The sequence below is a fragment of the Numida meleagris genome, chromosome 3 (genome assembly GCF_002078875.1).
Source record: "Numida meleagris isolate 19003 breed g44 Domestic line chromosome 3, NumMel1.0, whole genome shotgun sequence".
NCBI classification, from domain to species: domain Eukaryota; kingdom Metazoa; phylum Chordata; class Aves; order Galliformes; family Numididae; genus Numida; species Numida meleagris.
This window is the reverse complement of record NC_034411.1, coordinates 90,129,558-90,150,395: the sequence shown is the minus strand read 5'-3', so window position 1 is coordinate 90,150,395 and position 20,838 is coordinate 90,129,558. Positions and strand designations below refer to the sequence as shown.

General features: G+C 38.0%; 1 protein-coding gene across 4 annotated transcripts in view; it reads right to left on the bottom strand.

The window, feature by feature from the left end:
- The window catches only part of CSMD1 (CUB and Sushi multiple domains 1), a 1,076,183-nt gene that overhangs the window by 559,103 nt on the left and 496,242 nt on the right, over positions 1–20,838 (bottom strand). Inside the window, exon 1 of one of the 4 annotated variants that reach the window (XM_021390295.1) lies at positions 16,096–16,187. The exons of the other annotated variants lie outside the window; for them this stretch is intronic. The gene's annotated coding sequence lies outside the window, so the exon portion shown is untranslated. Of the gene's footprint in view, positions 1–16,095; positions 16,188–20,838 lie in introns of those variants that run through there. 4 annotated transcript variants of the gene reach the window in all.

Sequence of the window (20,838 nt, the reverse complement as noted above, 5' to 3'; positions counted from 1 at the left end):
CCTCTGGGGTTTTGAAAAGGAGGCAGTTCATCAGTTTCAGCAAAGAACACATTCTTCCAGGCCACTGTTACAATGTTACAACTAGTTATCACTATTATCATTATTATTTAGAGTGTATGTTTAATGCTATCATTAAAGAAAAACTACTAAATATTTTCAGAACAGCCTTTAGAATGTTTCATTAAATCCATTCAAAATTGATAGGAAAGAAAAAATATATAGTGAATAAGCACGGTATTAAATTTGATATCAAAATAATCCTGCATATGAATTTTCTTTAAGTATCTCATGTTGTAAGTAAATGTAGTATGCAAGTTATTTTGTAAGTTACCCAACCATTTCCATACATCGGCAGGAAGCTATTTACCATTACTAAACTGTACCAAGACAGACAGACTGAGAGCTAAGTTCAGCAAAAATCCAGAAAAGTTTACAAGAGAGAATGAGAGTGAGAAATACATCTCAGCAAGGACCCCTTTCCTTACATTTACCATTTTGCATATAAGGTTGGAACTACCGCATTGTCCTTCAAAACTTGACAATGATTCTTAAATATATTGTTTATGGTATATACATATATAAGTAAAATCTTGATACAAAAGCAAATGGCTCTCTGACTTGAATGGGGAGAATTTAATTCGAGGTATTTCACTCTGCAACAGCATTATTTGACAGTTCTACCATCTACAGAGATGTTCCCTTTGCATTCTTGTACATAAAATCCAATTAAGCTGTGAAGAACAAGAAGTTCCAGAGTGTTTCTTGTCATCTTAAAGAACTTCTAAGGCATGGAGAGATACAAACTAGCAAAACAAAAGGATTTTAACAAGGCTAAAGTTATACAGATAAAGTGAAAGATGCATAACTACATGAGATTTGATCAAACTTCTAAATAGATTACAATTATAGTTAAAACACATCATACACATTAATGAAATACTGTAAGCCTTAGAGTAACATAAAAACCTACTGTAGGAAATCATTGCAAAATAAGTCAACTAAAGATACAACTAGGAAAAAAGTAACCATTTGTGAAGTATTTTTCCTCAAGCTAGTGAGCAGATAATGTAATGAACTGAAAATTTAGGTGGAATGTACGAAGTTCAGTTTGGAGTTTGCAATGACTACTTATTCACTATACCAAAGAAAAATGGAGTTGGGCCAACCCAGATACCTTCCCCCATGCACACTCTGAAAATTTCTCATAACAAAATAAAACAAAATAAATTTCTTGTAATGGCATTTCTAATTACCACATGGCATTGCATTGTTTTTGATCCCTCAAAGCATCACCTTAAGCCTCCCTAACTTCACTGCATTGCAATAAACCCAGGAACAACAGGCAAATTCAAAGGATATCTCTCACCAAGGAAGCATTAAAAAACTGAAGCTAGGCTTGGAGTAATTACAAGGAAGGAGCAGGCTACATTCAAAACTAAACAGAAGTCCAAGGGGAATTACACACACACTTTTATAAAGGAATGGAAATCAGATTCTAAGAGGCATCCAACTATATTGATTTGTTTAGGGATTACTAGAGGGTTAGTTACAACAACAGTTTCTCTTTATGAATATAGACATAGTTACAATTAAACAATTTTAATAAAGAATTAAGAGCCTTTTACAGTCTTACACGAGCTTTGAGAAAAATCTTTTATACCCATATATGCATCTTCCTCTCCCAGTGCGAGCAGCAGAAAACACCTGAAGAAGGAATAACTATTGCTTGAGCCTGATTGTATTAAAGACTTCATTTTGGTGCCCTACTTTCATTTGTATTAAAATCTACAGCCTAACATTTCCCTTTAGATGACAGTATGTTTATGCAAAGAAGTCTTCAATGTTCTGTCATCTTATGTTCATATGTAAAATGTGTGAACATGTAAGAAGCAGGTTTTGCTTACCACAGTAGCTTTTAAGTTCACAGAGTAAACTTGCTATGTGTAAGTATTTGAACTGCACCTGAAGTTAAGATAAACAACTCTCTCTTAAGCGAACTATCTTGCAGCTACAACTCACTTCTCAGCAACTGCACCTGAAGTTCACAAAGCTCTCAAAACAGAAATAAGATGCATTGAGTTTCTTATTTCTGTTGTTTGTACTGAACCATGCTGAAAACAAAAATGGAGCTGTGGAAAGAGATAGAGTTCTCTTGCAATATTTTTTCTTACCACAAACCTTAAATAAAAGCAGGACTACTTTTGCATGGAAATACTCCCTGCTTACAACACAGTCTTCTACCATACACAGATGTTATCATTGCTCTATTTTGTCATGAGAGAGAACACTCCTTGGCTGGAGCGCTGTACCTTCTGGGCTTTTCTGGAACACGGTTAAGATTACTGCAAAGTATAAAGAAAGAAAAGTCAACTTCTAAAATACCATATTTTTGAGATAAATAATTACTTAATCCCATAACTGATTTTAATGTCCTACGCTGTTAACGTCTTACTTCCATATACACATCCAGCTGTTCCCTCCTAAGCAGCATAATATTTATTATAATATTCACCTGCTGCATCCAACATGGAAACCTGACATTACTATACCAATGGCCTTAGAGAAGACTATAAATGATTGTAATGCTATAACGTGATGGAAAGCACAGCAATAATAGCAGGGTGGCAAAGTCTTAGGCTGCAGCAAAGAAGGACAAACCCCAATGCAGCAGCCATAGACACAAAAACAAAGAAAACCTGCTCACATTTGGAAAGCCTCAGGTAGGCAGAGATCTCGACCACAAGATACCCTCACCTCTCCTGCCAACCCTTAAATGAGGTCTGGGAAGGGGCAGATTCTGGCTCCACCCCTTTTGGTCACTCAGGTACATTGCATGCTCCTGAGCTCCCCTGGGTTGGCCCTGCCCACCAGGTGCTCAATCACTGGCTCAGGCTATGACTTAGCATTTCCACTACAATGCCCTAGCAATGCCATAATACAACTAGGCTCCACATAAAACATGTATTATTAAATAAAATACTCCTGTCAGCCTTAGAAGAAATTGTGAAACTATAAAACTTCATTTATCCAGAGAAAAGACTCCTTCAGGAACTTAAACCGTCTAATTTCAAGAGCCTTATGAATTTGAGTGAAGTCATTTTTATTATTTTACTTAGGATAAAGATAATTGCAAAATATCTGCTGAATAACAGAAAAGAAAGCAGAAGTCATACGGGAATAGATGACAAAACACCAGCAGTATGGCCATAAAGCAGTCTTTCCTTTGCTTTCAGTTTGTTTTTAAATCAGTCTTTAGAGGCAGCTGAAGTTTTCAACTTAGACACAGCAGAGATCAATACCAGCTAATTGTGAAAAATAAGCAGAAGAGTTTCAGACCTTTACAGCAAGAAATGAATTAAGATTATTATTTTCTTTAAGTAGCAATAAAAACATTGGTGAAACCACTTCCATTTGAAACAAAAACAGAAACTGTCAATCACATCTTAGAAAAAATTTTTTTCTTCAGTTCAGAGATGATTTTGCCTACCAGCTGATTTCCAGTGTCTTAGCCTCCTTTAAGGACAAGGTTTTAGACATGAGATATTTTCTCAGGGCTTTCCAGGGGCCTATTTTAGCCACGTGTACATAGCTTAAATCTCATAGTGACATGTTCAATTTTCATTGTGCTCCACATGGAGTCTAGGATCCAAAAGTTTTCCACAACACAATCTGAAACTCAATTTGCACACACAACTAATAGGATGTAACTGTGCTGGCTCAAAAGCAAACCCATCTTAGGCACATGTTTTAGAGAAGCCTTATGGTATTGCAACAGAGAAATGCTGCCCCTTATGCTCAAGGCTTCTTCTTTTGGCACCTGCTTACCAACACTATAATTAACTCAAACTCTTTCAAGATTTAGTACTGTTTTAGTACTGTTTTCCTATATGTGTCTCACCAAAAACATCCTTCCTTAAGAATTTAGTCTGGTTTGTTTGGTGTTAATTCCTGGTAGGTACTTTATTCCCTCCCTTTTTAAGGAACAACTGATGTACAAGATAGAATCACAGAATCACCAAGGTTGGAAAAGATCTCCACAATCACCCAGTCCAACAGTCCACCTACACCAATATTTCTAAGACATGCCACTTAGTACAACATTTAAATGTTTCTTGAACACCTCCAGGGACTGTGACTCAATCATCTCCCTGGGCAGCACCTGACCACTCTTTTGGAGAAGAAATTTTTCCTAATATCCAACCTGAACCTCCCCTGCTACAGCTTGAGGTCATTTCCTCCAGTCCTATCACTAGTTACACAGGAGAAGAGGCCAACCCCCACCTCGCCACAACCTCCTTTCAGGTAGATGTAGAGAGCTATAAGGTCTCCCCTGATCATCCTCTTCTCCAGATTAAACAATCCCAGTTACTCAGTCGCTCCTCATAAGACTTGTGAGCCAGACCCCTCATCAGCTTCACTGCTCTTCTCTGGATGCACTCCAGAAATTTGTCACACTAAGCAAAGGACCCATATCTTTTAGTACTGCAACTTCTGCTTTGAGATTCAAATCTTCTTCCCTTCATCTCATATTCACAAACTTCTATTTATTTATCACAAAAAGAAGAGCAGTAGCAAAGACATGTTTTCTTGCTATCCTCCCTCAATATGGGGCTGAAACAAGATCATTATGCTTTCTTCTGTACCCACTGTTGAGATGTGACATTGGTAATTTAATGCGCTAACCCTGCTGAAGCAGGCTCAGATTGTTCCTGTCACAACATGTTTACAGAGTTCCTTGGTCAATCCTGAGCTGATATGAAAACTGTCACTCACCGAAGTGGGATTCTCTGCCCAACAGATGACTGACACTGAAAAGTTAAACTACTGAAAGCATCAGCTCATCAGGAAACTACGATGCAATCTTGCCCAACATACAGATTATTTTTATGTTTACATTTTTGTCTTTTTTTTTTTTTTTTACAGATAACATAACATAAAACCAAATTGATTAAGTGTTAGGGTCTTGTTTTAGTATAAAAACAACAACAACAACAACACCTTGTAAAAGCCTGGAGTATTTTCAGTATTTTTCACTGCTCTAAAGAACAAGACTGAACACTTAAATTCAAGAGTAGCTTAATTTCATTACTGTAATAAATAGTAAAGATTATTAATCATTCCAAAACTGAAATCTATTGCCTGGTACCAACTTGGATGCTATGGCTTACATCAAAATAGTAAATAGAAATAGATACTTTCTAACCTTCCCATTTTCAAACAGATATTTAACTAGAATGAATCTGAACATTTTTTGTCCTTTTTTCTCCTTACTTTTAGCAGTACATAACATGTGCAGTGTTAAGGGGTGCTACAATCTGCCACATCCCCCAGTAGCTCCTGGTGGTTCCTCCAGCCCAGTGCACAGGTGGTCTCCATTCTGCAGTGAAGGGTATGGTTGCCCCTTCCTGCCTGCAGGCCTGGCCTAGCTGAGAGCACATCTCAAGTCGCATGCAGAGGATGCCAGCAGGGCCTGCTACTCATTCCACCATGCTGCCAGGACTCACACCAGACTCACACAACCAACTTCCCTTCCTAATTAGTGGCTGGTAGCTAAAGATTCTGCAGGCTCTGGCCACTGGCACCCAAGGCCAGGGCACCCACAGCACAGCCTGACTTCAGGAGCTGGCATCCAGCTCATGCATGCTGTCCCCCCACTATCTGATACTTAGTCCCTGCAACTCATAAAATCATAGAATCATAGAATTGCCTGGGTTGAAAAGGACCTCAAAGATCATTGAGTTTCAACCCCCCTGCTGAGTGCAGAATCACCAACCACTAGACCAGGCTGCCCAGAGCCACATCCAGCCTGGACTTGAATGCCTCCAGGGACAGGGCATCCCCAACCTCCTTGGGCAACCTGTTCCAGTGCATCACCACCCTCTGTGTGAAAAACTTCCTCCTAATATCCAACCTAAACCTCCCCTGTCTCTGTTTAAAACCATTCCCCCTTGTCCTATCGCTATCCACCCTCGTGAACAATCGTTCCCCCTCCTGTTTATACGCTCCCTTCAAGTATTGGAAGGCCACAATGAGGTCTCCCCAGAGCCTTCTCTTCTCCAAACTAAACAAGCCCAGTTCCCTCAACCTTTCCTCATAGGAGAGGTGTTCCAGCCCTCTGGTCATCTTGGTGGCCCTCCTCTGAACTCGTTTCAAGAGTTCTATGGCTTTCTTGTGCTGGGGACCCCAGGCCTGGACGCAGTACTCCAGATGGGGCCTCACAAGAGCTGAGTAGAGGGGGACCACCATCTCCCTCTCCCTGATGGCCATTCCTCTTTTAATGCAGCCCAGAACATAGTTGGCCTTCCGGGCAACACGAGAAGGTATCAGACAAGGGTCAGCAACATTACCTCCTCTGAGGAGTTCCCAGCAGAACCTACAGGATGGGTCGGAGGTTTTTCCCCTCAATCTCCTACAATGACAACATCCCCAAGCCCTTCTCTGTCCCACTGACCACTACCCTCTTCCCCCATCAAATCTTGTTGAAATTTCTGAACTACTTGCTCGCTAGTTAAGGAAGGATTTAATTAGAAAACAGGACAGAGACAGGACAAAGTGTGGTGATCAGGCACAGGGCTCAGTCAGACACCTGCACCAACAGGCCCCATTTTGCACATGAGCAGCCCTATCTATCTTCCCCACTTTGTTCCTCTTGAATTTCTATCCCCTAACTACTTGTAAATTCTCTATTCAAGCCACCTCTGAATATCCCAGATCCTCATGTTGGAAATTTCTCCCTTCCTATCAGTTACAGAGTCCACGTGGCTCTCTCCAATGCTCTGCCTGCAGTTTCTTGATGATAATTAGTATTTTTAGATGATTAATTAGTAGCTGGAGATGTTCAGTCTCTGGCACCATCTCTGGCATCTGCTGTCTTCTCAGTTCATGTCTGTGCATTCTTGTTTATCACTTACTCTATCAGCATCAAAAAGTTCCTTGATCACATAAGCTAAGTGAGGCAGACACTCTCATCTTCCACATACCCTTACATACAGTACGTAAGTCTTGGTATGTATTATGTCTCAAGATAATATCCAGAGCATATTTTCTTTTGTGAAGATCTGAAAAGACTTTAACCCATACATTGTCGTAAGGAAAAGCACTCATTTCTTAAAAATTGTGTTACATCTCTAAAGACAGATTACTGATGATCCGCCTTTCATATTTATAATTCCATCATACAGTTTAGACATTATTTTCAATTCTTCATTCTCTTATAGCTTCATTATAGTACCAGTTAGAAAGCACAGGAGAATATTAAGAATTAGGTGAGTGCTTTCTAATACTATTAGGGCTATACAAACAAGTAAATTATCTATTCCAGAGCTTATTTTTTGGTGTCCCTTAAGCTACGTAGTGTAATACAAAAGATGATAACCTCCAAACTGCCGCTGAAGGGCTCTTTTGAAATGTGCCAGGTATTGTTTGACTAGAGACAGAAAACACACAGAAGACCATTGCATCACTAACTGCACAGACAGCCACATCTCAGCAGTGGGGTGGTTCTAGCACCACTTAATTCATTGGCACAGAGATAAACCCCAGGTGTCTATCTTATCCAATGAGTATCTTCATGATGCTTACATATTCAACAGAGGTTCTGGCTCTGGACAGTTATCCTGCTGCACATACTTTATCCATACTTTATCCTGCTGTACATACTTTAAATAATTTTCAATATTTATATACAAATGATTTAACTAGTCCATAAGCTAATTTACTCTTTGAAATTTGTTTTATTGCTACCTTTAATCAGAGCCAAAGACAGGAAGAAAAGACTTCAAGTTCTTAATAATTGGTTATATTCCCAAAATAACTTCTACTACTTAAAGCCTAAGTCACTTCAATACTTGAATACCAGAAAAATTTCTTCATGTTACAGAACAAACATAGGATACAGTTCAAGGGAGTGCAACCATTTCTGACCTCTCCCCACACCTACGGTACATCACCTCCTGCCATGTGATACAATTATGTTAGTATACCTGCTATATTTAAAACAACAATATATTCACTCAGGGCAAAATAATACTAAATATCTGGGCCTAAACTGGGAAACAGTTTCAATGCATAATGTCCTTTAATGAAGAGCATTTCCAAGAATCACAAATTTTGCTTATCTGAAGCCAGTTAGTGGAATGTCTGTCTATAGCTTCCATCAGCCATACAGAAGCTTTTCAACTTTAATGTAGGCTTAGATAAATCATTCTCTTAAAAAATGTACAAACTGCAGTAGTAGAAATGAGTACTATAGCAATAATATACTGTTTCCAAAAAGACCTCTGCCAACGCCTACTAATACATCATGACCAATTACCGCACAGTAACTCCACTGTCATTCTTAATCTTTTTCTGCTGTGGCAGCCTAAAAGCCTTATCACTGCTAGGAATTTCAGAATAAGCCCACTGTGATCACATGCAACCTTTTCAAATCCTCGCTTCCTTGTCTACAAAGGCATCAAAACGCCTTCTGTAAAGAAAAAGAGGTAAGAGCTCAGGACAGTTCTCATTGCCTGCTTAAGGACTCCACACTGAACACTTAACATCAAATTAGAATTCCTCTTTCCCATTCATTATGCAGATTCAAAAAATTTTTCACCTCCTGGCTCAGCTATGCCTGAGGAGAAACAAGGGCGAGGGTGGACCGCAGGGAGGTTATACTCCTGTAACAACTTATCTTCTTATCATTTCCATCTATCATCTATATTCTGAGGCATTGCATAGAATGGTGACTGTTTTCACAACTTTTATTCAGACAAAGATATTTTTAGTAGCTATTTATACTCAAAAAATAAGGAGAAATATGGCAGAAATAGATCAGTCAGCAGATAATGCTTTGTTTGAGCTTCATTTTTTTTTTTTTTAAGTAAGAGTTTACAGTACTAGATTCATGAGATAGTCATTACAAGCTATTACATTAGCCATCCTAGGAGGAATAGATTATAATGTAATCAATATTGATAGTTTTATAACCAAGATAGCACGATCTGAATTGTAATTATGGACAGAGATTTCCAGTGAGTTAGTATAGGGAATGTACAATTTAGTAGCATATACAATGAACAAATATTGGAAGCTTATTTGAAGCAGTAATCCATCATTTGTGTCAAATATGATGGTGCAGTCATGCAGTAAATGCACGTTGTCTCAGATTCTACTGATTAAACAGACATGACTGCTGCTGAATCATGCAACTGCGTTCCTCTGCATCCCATCTGCTATTAATAACAGATGCAAATGTGTAAGAATAGAAGTAAATACAAGAATAGATGAGTAAGCACATAAAAATAAAGTGTCAGCATCAATGTCAGCAAGAAAAGAAGATAAAACTAAGAAAAGTTGATATTTTTGTAATGTGAACTAAGCTAGATTATCGGGAAAAAAAAATAGTAACAAGTTGTAGAAATTTGCACTGTAAACTCATTTTTATCACTTTTCCCCATACTTGCTCTGAACCAGAAACCAATGTTTCCGATTCATATTACATTCAAATACTGACATGATATAACATCATTTTAAAATCAGACCTGTTCATTAAAATACAATTTAAGGCTTGTATCTGGCTAACAACATGTATAAGCAGAGATTTCAGTGTCTACACACTCCTAAAAATACACCAAGGTTCTGTGAATCCAACTTGTACAAAGATTGCTAAAACAGAGCTCACAATACACTGAATCCTTCCACAGGAAAAAATATACTCAAATTGGCAACTGTTTCTACAATACAGTCTACATCTGAGGGAAAAAAGTGACCTTTAGCTACATGTTCTCTTCTTAGCCCTGAAAGTGTCCTTTTTCAGTTGATGAGAACTAAGAGGCTAGATACTGCAGTCCTAAGCCTTTCTCAACTCATTCTCTCAGCACAGATTTAAAATCAGTCTCCATTCTGTCCTATACATAGAGAACAAGCTATTCTTTAGATCATACTTCTTGCTCTAAATACACTGAATTACACATCGGGCTTGAACACTAGGAGTAGCATTAGCTTCTCTGTTTAGTTTCATTTTTGGGAAAAGCATAAGGCTGACTAGAGAGTATCAGAGAAATCCCTGTGAAAGCCTGTTGTTTGCCAAATCCCAGTTTACTTGCAGAAAGTACAGGAACAAAAGCAAAAACAAACCTATTTCATGATGCTTGAGGATGCCACCATAATGCTGCATGCTGCTTGATGTTATCAGATTACATTTTCAAAGCACAACCGAAACCTTTACTTTTAAATGTTGTTTTTCTGGACAAGGGTAATATTTCTGAGATCACGGTGTTCACATTAATAATTTACGCTGGTTTGTGGCCTCACATTTTTTTTTTTTCATATATATCTGTACTATGAAAGAATATAGGTTGCCCAGTGTTCACTAAACTTTCTCCGTGATCTCCTAAAAGATCAGTGAGTTTGTGATAACTACTTCTGGAATGTTCTGTATCCTTTGATGGCCAGTAACACCAAGAGCTGCAAACAGTCAATTCAAATCTGGCTGTGTCAGTGCAGAAGAGAGAGGAAAACCTGTCCATAGTGTCACATGCTGACATAGCCAAGGAAATAAATTACAGTCACACAATAACAAAACAAAACAAAAAGAAAAACAGAATATGCTTAATTCATAAAACTGAATGGTTCACACATCTGGCTTTTTTACAAACAAATGCTGTTTTTAATAGAAGACAACATTCATTTGTAACAGCAGTTATCAATTTTACACAAGATAAAGACAGCAAGAAATGTTTAGAAAATCTTAGCTAGCATGTGACGGCACTACAGGTGAATGTTTTTGCAGTGGAGGGTATTGTAGTCCATCTGTACAGAATTGTCACTTTAATGGAAATAGCCTCAAAATTACCAGACATCGTGACAGAATGTATTGCATCACCTTTGAAAATTGCACAGTTGATGTACAATTTGGAACCGATTAGACAGAAAATGCAGTTTTCAATCTCAGGAATTTTCATTTGAGAAATCTTGTTGCATAATAGTAGCACATACAATGGTAGTGACCTAGCAAATAAATAAAATGTTCCAGCTCTAAGATAGCAACTTTACACTGGAATTTAATTTCTATGTGAACCACTCAATAAAATCAAATTGTCATATCTCATGCAAATCATGGAAATGATTTGTGATAATGATTCAATTTCAGTTCATCACTAAGAGCTTGAAGCTGCTCAGTAGAGATAAATTCAGCCCCAGAGAACTGTCATTCAGGACTGTTTGTTTGAATCAAGAACTTCCTAAAAAGCCCCTCGAGGAATATTTCACATGTTCTTTGTCCTTTGTGAGGTCCAGTATTCCCCATTATCACACTCAAGTAGTCTAGTCGAGTCTCGTCTGGTACTAGTCTAGTACCAGATCTGGAGGCTGGTGGCCTTGCCATGGCAGGTAGTTTGGAACTTGATGATCCTTGGGGTCCCTTCCAACCCAAGCCATTCTATGATTCTATGATTCTAAAGCAATTTGTGAAACTTAAGTAAAAAAGACTGCAGCCCAACATGTATATGAACAGAAAACAAAATACAGAACAAGAATGAACTTCAAGAAATTTTACAGGTTTCTTCGATTGCTTGTAATAGAATAGTGGCCATTTAGTCAGGAACAGTACACAGAACAGCTCCTGTAACAAAGCTGAGATCTGAAGTATAGAACAACTGCAGTGATAAACAGGTATAGTACGCCACAGGGAGAGAGAGCAGAGAATATCAGTTATTTTGCTAATATCCTTAAGACATATCTTTAGGTAAATTTCCTCACGATGCTAGGAAAGCAATTCTACCATGTTACAGGAAAGGATAAATAATTTTAGTATTATCAGTTCCTGCCTATCCCCCTCCAGCATTAGCTATACTTTCCTGAGCACAAAACAAGCTAGCTGTGCTCTTGATGGGTTTTGCAACTGCACTAGAAGCACCAAACATCCAATTTTCAGCTCTCAATACTCTACAGGGCTTCAAGTAGAGAAGATAAGAGAAAAACAAACAACAACAAAAAAGATTAGGAAAAAGATTATGTCACAAAAGGAAAGTGTTCTGGTGTCAGCAGGTGAGGAGCAAAAGCTCCGGAGTAATTTCAATACATTTTGGTAGCAAACTGCAACACCAACGAAGTTTAGGCAAGACTTCACTCCCTTTAAAAAATGCCACTGCACTACAAACTTCGATTTATCAACATCAGTATTGCATTAATCTTGTCACAACAAACTGGATTTACAACTTGGTATCCCCTCCAGATAGTATCTCTGCCTTTAATTGCTGATCCTTTCATAGGATAACCCATGTATCTCCTAAAATGTATTCTCTCCTCTATCCATAATCAGACACAATCTCAGCTCTTCCAGTTTGTCATTTCACAGGCTCTTTCCAGGAGTAAATCCTCTCATATTATTGCATATTTCCCTTTCCTTTCTGCTCTTAATTGCCAAGTATTTATTCAGTGGGCAAAAAAACCACATTTTTCCCCCTCTAATTACATTCACAACTTCAATCTAGTTAAAATCATCTAGTTAATAAATGTGTGTATAGTGTGTAGACTTGCACAGTTTCTTTAGGAGAATAAATACATGTCCTACTACACAAGGGCTAATTCTGGAATACTTAAACAGTCACGTCAAGGACAGTCATCAAAAACATAAGAGATAAACAACCTTATACTGGTTCTCTTTTTCAGAAAATAAATTCCTTCAGAATTTCCCCTCAGAACTAGTGGGAAGATTAAGTATTTCAGAACCAAATATTACTCCCCCCAAACCCTCTATCCTGTATTAGAAGCTGTCTAGCTTATTTATATGTTGACTACTGCTAAGAGCTCTAGTATGTCTTAAATCAATAAATTCCAAATCCTCCAGGACTTAGGATTCTCCCTTGCTCAAGTTTCATAGATTAAAATCCTTCCTTTCAGTCTTCAAAAAGCAGGCAGGGATCTTGCCTGCTAAATCTACAGATTTGGAAACTCAATACAAAGCCAAGGTGTTTTTCATGTATCCAAGTGTGAGAAATTGCAGACAGCACGCTTTCAAAATTCTCTATGGGATCTTCAGAAAATCTACTTGTTTTCTATATATTAACCATATTAGAAAACAGATTTCACACATGGTCACCAAAGGAATCTATGTTAGATTTCTCTTTTACCTGGTATTGAAAATTTTAATTTCTCACTCCCAGGCATCAGATTAGTTAATCTCAGCAGTAGAGAAATATTCTCCTTTCCTTTGTTGCTTCCTGCTTCAAGTTTCACCTTTGGAACAGAAGCAGTGGTCAAGGAGGAGAGGGGTATATATTTACATCATGGCACAGACCTTATATAACGAGTCCTGGCTCATGACAATAAAAATAAATGCTTAAGTTGATAAAGACTTAGGGAGTGTTGTGAGGAATGGAAGACACCTACTGTCCTCAAAGTTTCCTTTCCCTTTTTTAGCCATTCTAAATAGTGAGTTCTGCTCCTTTCATAAACTATTCTTTGTAAACTGCTTCGCATGTAATCCAGTCCCACAACACAAAAAAATGTAAAGCGACTATAAGCTGAAAAAGGTCTTCTGATGGCTGTGTCTTTACCTACAAGAAAATAAATGAAAGCAGGAGCAATGTTCTGTAATGCCAGTATTATGATAGTTTTAATAAATGATGCACTTGGAACAGCATAAATCATATTCACCTGAATGGTTCTCATGGCAACCCATTACAATACTCACTGATTGTAGCAACTAATATCAACCTTAGTAAGCAGCTACTTGTACAATGGGCTAGTATTATTTCATACTTTCTGCTTGTAGAATTTTTATCAAACAATCAGTGGTCACATTTGGTGACTTCAGTTGTGAATCATGAATAATTTAAGTGGGACTTGTGGTGAGAACTGAGTGAGAACAAATGGAAAGCAGCAATCCTGAGAGGCAAAATGCCATAGCTGTCCATTAAGCATTATTAATAAATCACCCCCTGGAAGAGACAGCCTGTGCACTACTCGGCACCAGGCATGGCACTAACGGTCCCTTAGGACAAACCCTGGTCCAGCTGCAGCATTGTGGCAGCTGAGGTTAGAGTTCCACAGCTGTTCCCTGACAACAAGCTTTACCAATCTTAAAAGCTTTCTCTAGCCAGCTTATTAACTCCAACATGAGATTACAAGGAGGTTCAGGCAGTCATTAAGCTATTTTTCCATTAAGAAGTCCTAATAACATTCTGATGTCATCATCCATTAATGCAGAGTATTCTTTGGTTCTGCTGAGAGTGAAAACATATTATTTCTAAAACTATGACAATTTAAAATGCTTCTTAATATATCTTGCTTCTGCAATGATTTATTTTTTTCACATTGCTATCTGCAGTTATGTTGTAAATATGGTGATGTGTATGAGTAAGAAATTAATTTACAGGGTATTTCCTTATATTTACCTATACACAGAAAAGGAATTTAATGATTCCAATACCGAGAGTACTACTTCAACAAGGTTTTATGTGCTTACTTAAAAAAAATTATATTAGTTGTCTACAATTTGTTTTTACACTTTAGTACTTGTCTTCCAAAGATAAAAGTACAATTTTTAATGATTTCTGTGGAAAAAAAAAACTATAATTCCCATCGTATCATTTATGTTTATTTGACTCACTATGCCTTGTGCTGTAACTTCAAAATTTTAGGAAGAATGTTAAAACAATGTTAATATATATGGTTTAAGCACATTTGAAGACAGAGAAAAACAAAGGAAATTTCTTCTGTTGCTGAACTGTGAAAGATGACAGAAATAGTTGTGGCGATGTATTATGTAATAACTTTCTAAAAGTGTAGCATTAAAAGATAAAGAAACCAATGGCCAGAATAGGTCACTGTAATTAATGTAAGAGCATTTTCCTACTTGCCATTTTTGTTAAACATTTCTTATAAATTGCAACTTGCAAGTTATAATTTCAAGCCATACCAGCCGTGCAAAATATTTTGGAAAACAATCCTTAATTTTATACCCTTCTTCTCAGTTCTGTTTTCATAAGCCTGTAAAATGTTTTCAGTATCTACTGATTAAGACAGATGAGTATAACGTTACAGACAACATGAAAGATCTTTCTTGGTTCTCACCACCCCTGTGAGGTTCTTTTAATGTGGTGGCCTGGAGCATCAAGCTACTTAGTATTTAAGTTTAAACAAAACACTACTTTAAGAATTTAAAAGAAAGTTCTTCTGTAACATTAATGGTCATACCCAAAGCAAAAACTTGGTCCTTTTGTACACCAAAATGTATACCAAATAATAAGTGCACATAATATATATATATACAACATGAAAGTGTTTGTTCAATTATTGCCTCCCCAATTATGTGCATTAAGATTCACTTCTTGATTTGCCTATAAATGCTTAAAGACATTTAAGAAGGCAATTGGCATCTCAAGTCTAAACCTGAGTAGGACCTAAAGCTTACTCTGCCCTTATTTACTCTCCCACATGGACAAAGGTTTTATTACATTATATTTAAGCAAGATATACAGACCTGAACCAAGCATAACCAAGAATAAGAAAATGCACAGGCAGTGGAAACAGAAACAGTTATCATGGGAGGAGTACAGGGATGCTGCTAGGATGTGTGAGGATGGAGTCAGGAAGGCCAAGGCCCAGCTGGAACTGTACTTGGCAAGAGGTGAGAATAAGAACAAGAAAGGCTTCTACAGGTACCTCAAACAGAAAAGGAAAGTCCAAGAAAGTGTACACACCCTAGTTAGAGCAATACAGGCAGGCTGGTAACAACGGACTAGGAGAAGGCTGTGGTACTCAGCAATTTTTTGCCTCAGTCTTCACTGGCAACTGCTCTTCACACACCCTTCAAGTGAACGTCTTGGAAGGTGGGGACTAAGGGAACAATGTCACTCCTGTTGTATGTGAAAATCAGGTTTGTGTCCACATGAGGAACCTGAACATCCATGAGTCTATGGGTCTAGATGAGATGCACACCAGAGTCTTAAGGGAATTGGCTGACATAGTTGCCAAGCCACTCTCAAAGATATTTCAGAATGGCAATCAGGTGAAGTCTCTGGTGACTGGAAAAAAGGGCACTGTCACAACCATTTTTGAGAAGAGTGGAAAGGATGACCCAGGGAACTACCAACCTGTTAGCCTCACCTCAGAGCCAGGGAAAATCATGAGGCAAATCCTCCTGGAAGGTTTCTTTCAAGGAAGCTGTACTCAGACAAATGGAAGACAGGGAGGTGATACGGAACAACCAGCATGGATTCACCAAGGGCAATCCTGATGAACCTAGTGGCCTTCTATGATGGCATAATTGCATCATAGGGAAGAGCCACTGATATCATCTATCTGGACTTCAGTAAGACCTTTGACATGGTCCCCTGCAACAACCTTCTCTCCAAATTGGAAAGACATTGATGGGTGGACTGGATTTGACAGACAAGAAATTAGCTGCAATTTGCATCCAGAGAGCAGTGGTCGGATGGAGAACAGTGAAGAGTAGTGACCCCCAGGGGACAGTGCTGGGGCCAATACTCTTTAATATCTTCATCAGTGACACAGACAGTGGGGTCGAGTGCACCCTCAGCAAGTTTGTGGATGACCCCCATGCACCGTGGGGTGCAGTCAACATACTTGAGGGATGGGATGCTATTCATAGAGATCTAGACAGGCTCAAGCAGTGGGCCCAGGAAAACCTCCATTCAACAAATCTAATGCAAGGTCTCTGCCCCTCTACTCTTATGAGACCCCATCTGGAGTATTGTGTCCAGCTCTGGGGTCTCCAACATAAGAAGGACATCAAGATCTTAGAGTGGGTCCAGAGGACAGCCACGAAGATGATCAGAGGGCTGGAGTACCCCCGTTCTGAGGACAGGCTGAGACAGCTGGGGCTCTTCAACCTGAAGAAGAGAAGGCTCCGGGGGCACCATATAGCAACCTTCCAGTACCTGAAGGGGGCCTACAGGAAAGCTGGGGAGAGACTTTTTATAAGGACATGTAGCGACAGGACAAGGGAAAGTGGTTTTTAACTGGAAGAGGGTAGATATAGACTAGATATTAGGAAGAAATTCTTTACTGTGAGGGTGGTGAGACACTGGAACAGGTTGCCCAGAGAGATTACAGATGTCCTCAGCCTGGAGGTTTTCAACGCGAGGCTGGATGGGGCTTTGAGCAACCTGGTCTAGTGAGAGGTGTCCCTGCCTATGGCAGGGGAGTTGGAACTAGATAATCTTAAAGGTCCCTTCCAACCCAAACCATTCTATGATTCTCTAATTGTCTGATTCTGATTGTTCAGTCTGAAGAAGGCTCAGGGGAAATCTAACAGGGGCCCTTCAGTATCTAAAGCGGGATTATAAGAAGAAAGGGAACAGACTCTTTAGCAGGGGCTGTTGTGATAGGTCAAGGGGAAATGGTTTCAAACTATAAGAGGGGGGGATTTAGATTGGATGTAATAAGAAGTTTTTTACAGTAAGGGTAGTGAAGCACTGGAACAGGTTTCCCTGTGCGGTGGTGAATGCCCCATCTCTGGAGACATTCAAGGCCAGCCTGGACAGAGCTCTGAGCAACCTGATCTAGCTGTAGATGTCCCTGTTAACTGAAGGGGGTTGGACTAGATGACCTTTAATAGTCCCTTTCATCTCAAATGATTCTTATTTTTCTGATTCTATGATAACAGATCAATCTCTGAAGATTAAGTGATGAATTAAAGACATGTTGTCTTTCTCAAAGTTTCTTAGTGAACATTAGTTATAGCTAATGCTACTTCATTCTTGGGTCAAGCTTCAAATTCTTAAGCGATTTATTGCTTTGGCAGCTAGGAACAATTTGTCAGTTTGGCAACAGAGTAAGTTTTGCCATTATCTTAAGAAGTGGCAGAATATCAAACTTTGTTTTCAACTTCAACATTTAAGAACACAAGAAACCAAGTCAGAAATTCTAATAGCTTAGAAAACAAAACACCTTTCCCTTAATGTGAAAAAAAGCTTAAGTTTGCTATATTTGAACAGAGAAGTTTGCATTTTCATGTTGTACATTCCTATCACTACTAATGTAACTACCTCTTGGTATACATGTGACTAAACCAAATCACACCAAAAATATATCAGAATCCATTTTCCTTATTTGTTCACCAAATTGTATCAGCCTAACGACTAAAAATTGCAAGTGAATCACAGCAACGATAAATTAGAAATGTTTACAGAGTGTGACAGGTAATAAAATAATCAATTTAAAAAAGCACATATATAAATTACAAGTTCTGGTTCTACAGTGAATAAAAAGAAGCCACTTTATGACAATAATCTTCACTAGCTAAGTATTAACAAAGAAAACACTACAAATAGCTCATTCTCATATAAGTACTTACAAAGGAGCTTCATGAACTATGAAAATTTTTACAAGTGTCCATATTTAATCCAATCTGCTTTGAACTTGTAATTAACTCAGAAAAAAAATTTCTTCACAGATCACGAAGGATCAGAAACTCTGAAATGTTTCCTCTACCTGAGACGGAACAAAGCAACATATTGATAAACTAAGAGACAGTTAACTGAAATGAATTATGTGAAAAGATGGTCCTCAGCAAGATTTTCACTTCAAAGAATCATCTACTTATGTGCTTCCCAGCCAGTCAGTTTTATCATAACAGTTTCTGAATTTTGTTTCTCTGTATGTTACTTTAGTGATTTAACTATGTTTCACCCACACTGCAATACACACTGCAAACACACAGTAACTTTTACATATTAACATTGAGAAATTGAGAAAATAATATTTCTATTATGCTTTATAAGAATATGCTTTCTTGTAAAGTGTAGTGGTTTTCAGCCTTATAAAGAGTTCCAATAAAAACTGGACAAAATGATCTTAGAAGTGAATAGCAACCCTTCATTTTAGAATGTAAATATAGGAATCAGTTGAATTTTTTATATAATACAAAAATATATACAATCCTATGTATCTTTTACATATTATTCTTAATATATCCTTCCTGCAGACTATATCCCAGGCCAGGCAGGAGTTAAACTCAGGAATTAGGAAAGGCAGATGAAACTGAATGTAAACTTAAGAAAATTCTTGAGAAGAGATCTGACTGCAAATTAACTTGGATGTGTGAGCAAAGACAAGACAAAATGAGACTTCTTTGTAAAGGAATAGAGATAAATGCTCCCCAGATACATATCTGATTCAGCTCTTCTGTTTCTTCTTCTACCAACAACAGTTTGCCAGTGCTCTAGTACTGCTGTTTCTTTAAATCACACATTTGAATAAACATTAGGATATTATGTTCTGGCCAGTTGTCTTGAAGTGCAATTCCAGAATAACATGCAAAGCATTGAAATCCATTTAGGACATAATTTGTTTACACTTTTTTAGTGATTGTCTGCCATATGATCCTATTTTGTGGCTCTGTCATTTCATCTTCATTTCTTCTCAAGTAAATTGCTTATTCTCATGCTGTAATCATAGCTTCTGCCTGAGATCAGAGCTAACATCAGCTGAAGCACTTTTCTGCTGAAGGATTTTTATTTCATTCTCTTACACTGCTTTAACATTTTTCTTCTTTGAATTTCTCTCCGTTAACCAATTCCCTCTTTTGCTTCTGTCAACAGCACAAGATTAGGACCATACACTTTCTTGCTCTTTATTCTCTCTGCAAAAGAGCTATTTCTTGGGTGATTCACAGAAGTGCTGTGAAGCAGCAGGGAACTGTATCGCCCTGTTCCTGCTTCTCTCCACCAATTCTTCCACTGGTTTTTCACGTATTAATTTCATATTTTCCCCTTTACAAAGTGGGAAATCATACCAGGAATTCTCAGAAATCTCAGAATTGGCATTTGCTGTATTACCAAATTTAAACAAACAAACAAAAAAGAAAGGATGGGTGAACAATTGAGTCCAGGAAAGATAATTACACTTTAGGATTATTTCAATCAAGAAATCAATGCCTGCTTAGTTCTGCAAATTATTTCCTGGCATATGCCTTATTTGGAAATTAACTCAGGCTTCTGTTATATCTTACAAACAAAGCAGATTTTGTAAATTTGCTGCAAAATGATTTGGTTACGATATATCCATATTTATGCTAAAGTAAAAGAAAATTTCCCATGTATATCTCTTTCACTGAACACTGGAAAGGTGCTATGTGAAAGAAACAAAGAGCTTTAGGACTTTCAGTCACTGAAATCAGAACAGCAAAGAAACTGTATGTGTCCTAATGTGGCTATATAGCCATTTATAGTGGTCATGACAGCCTTTGATTCTTTCATTATTTTTATAACTGCTGTGCCCAGTAAGGTAAATGGAATGCGGGAATTCAAATGTCAACATCACTTTTGAAAATGTTATTTAGTCTTCTGCAAATAAAGAGCATTAACTAAAATGTGGATGTCTAGTTTAGGAGCACATGGAATCTGGGAAGTTAATATCCTAATTTTGACCCTGAAAACTTTCTGCAGAGATGCTGCTTAACAAACAGTATCCAACCCTGCAGGAGGTTCAGCAGCTCAGGCCTTAGTAGTGCTGCACAACCCGGTTGTGCATCCATAAACTATTCTATATTCAACTACTAAGAAGCCTGAACCAAATGATAGCAGAGAGGTTGTTGTTATGCTCCCTCTCTGATATTCAGGAGCTAATGATGTGTGCACTCCACAGGATATGGAAAACACAACTTTATTCTATCCTCTGTGTGACAGAATTGAACAATTTCCATAATATTCAACAGTGACCTCATAACTGAACTGCAGGCAGTTTTTTCTCCTTCCGTTGAAGATGAATCACTGCAGAAAAAATGTAAGACTCATTCACATCCCTCTGGCTTGTTTTACTGTCTTCGGTCAGGTCATCATGTCATGCCCACTGATTGATTATAGAAAGACAAGGCCATTGGCAGTT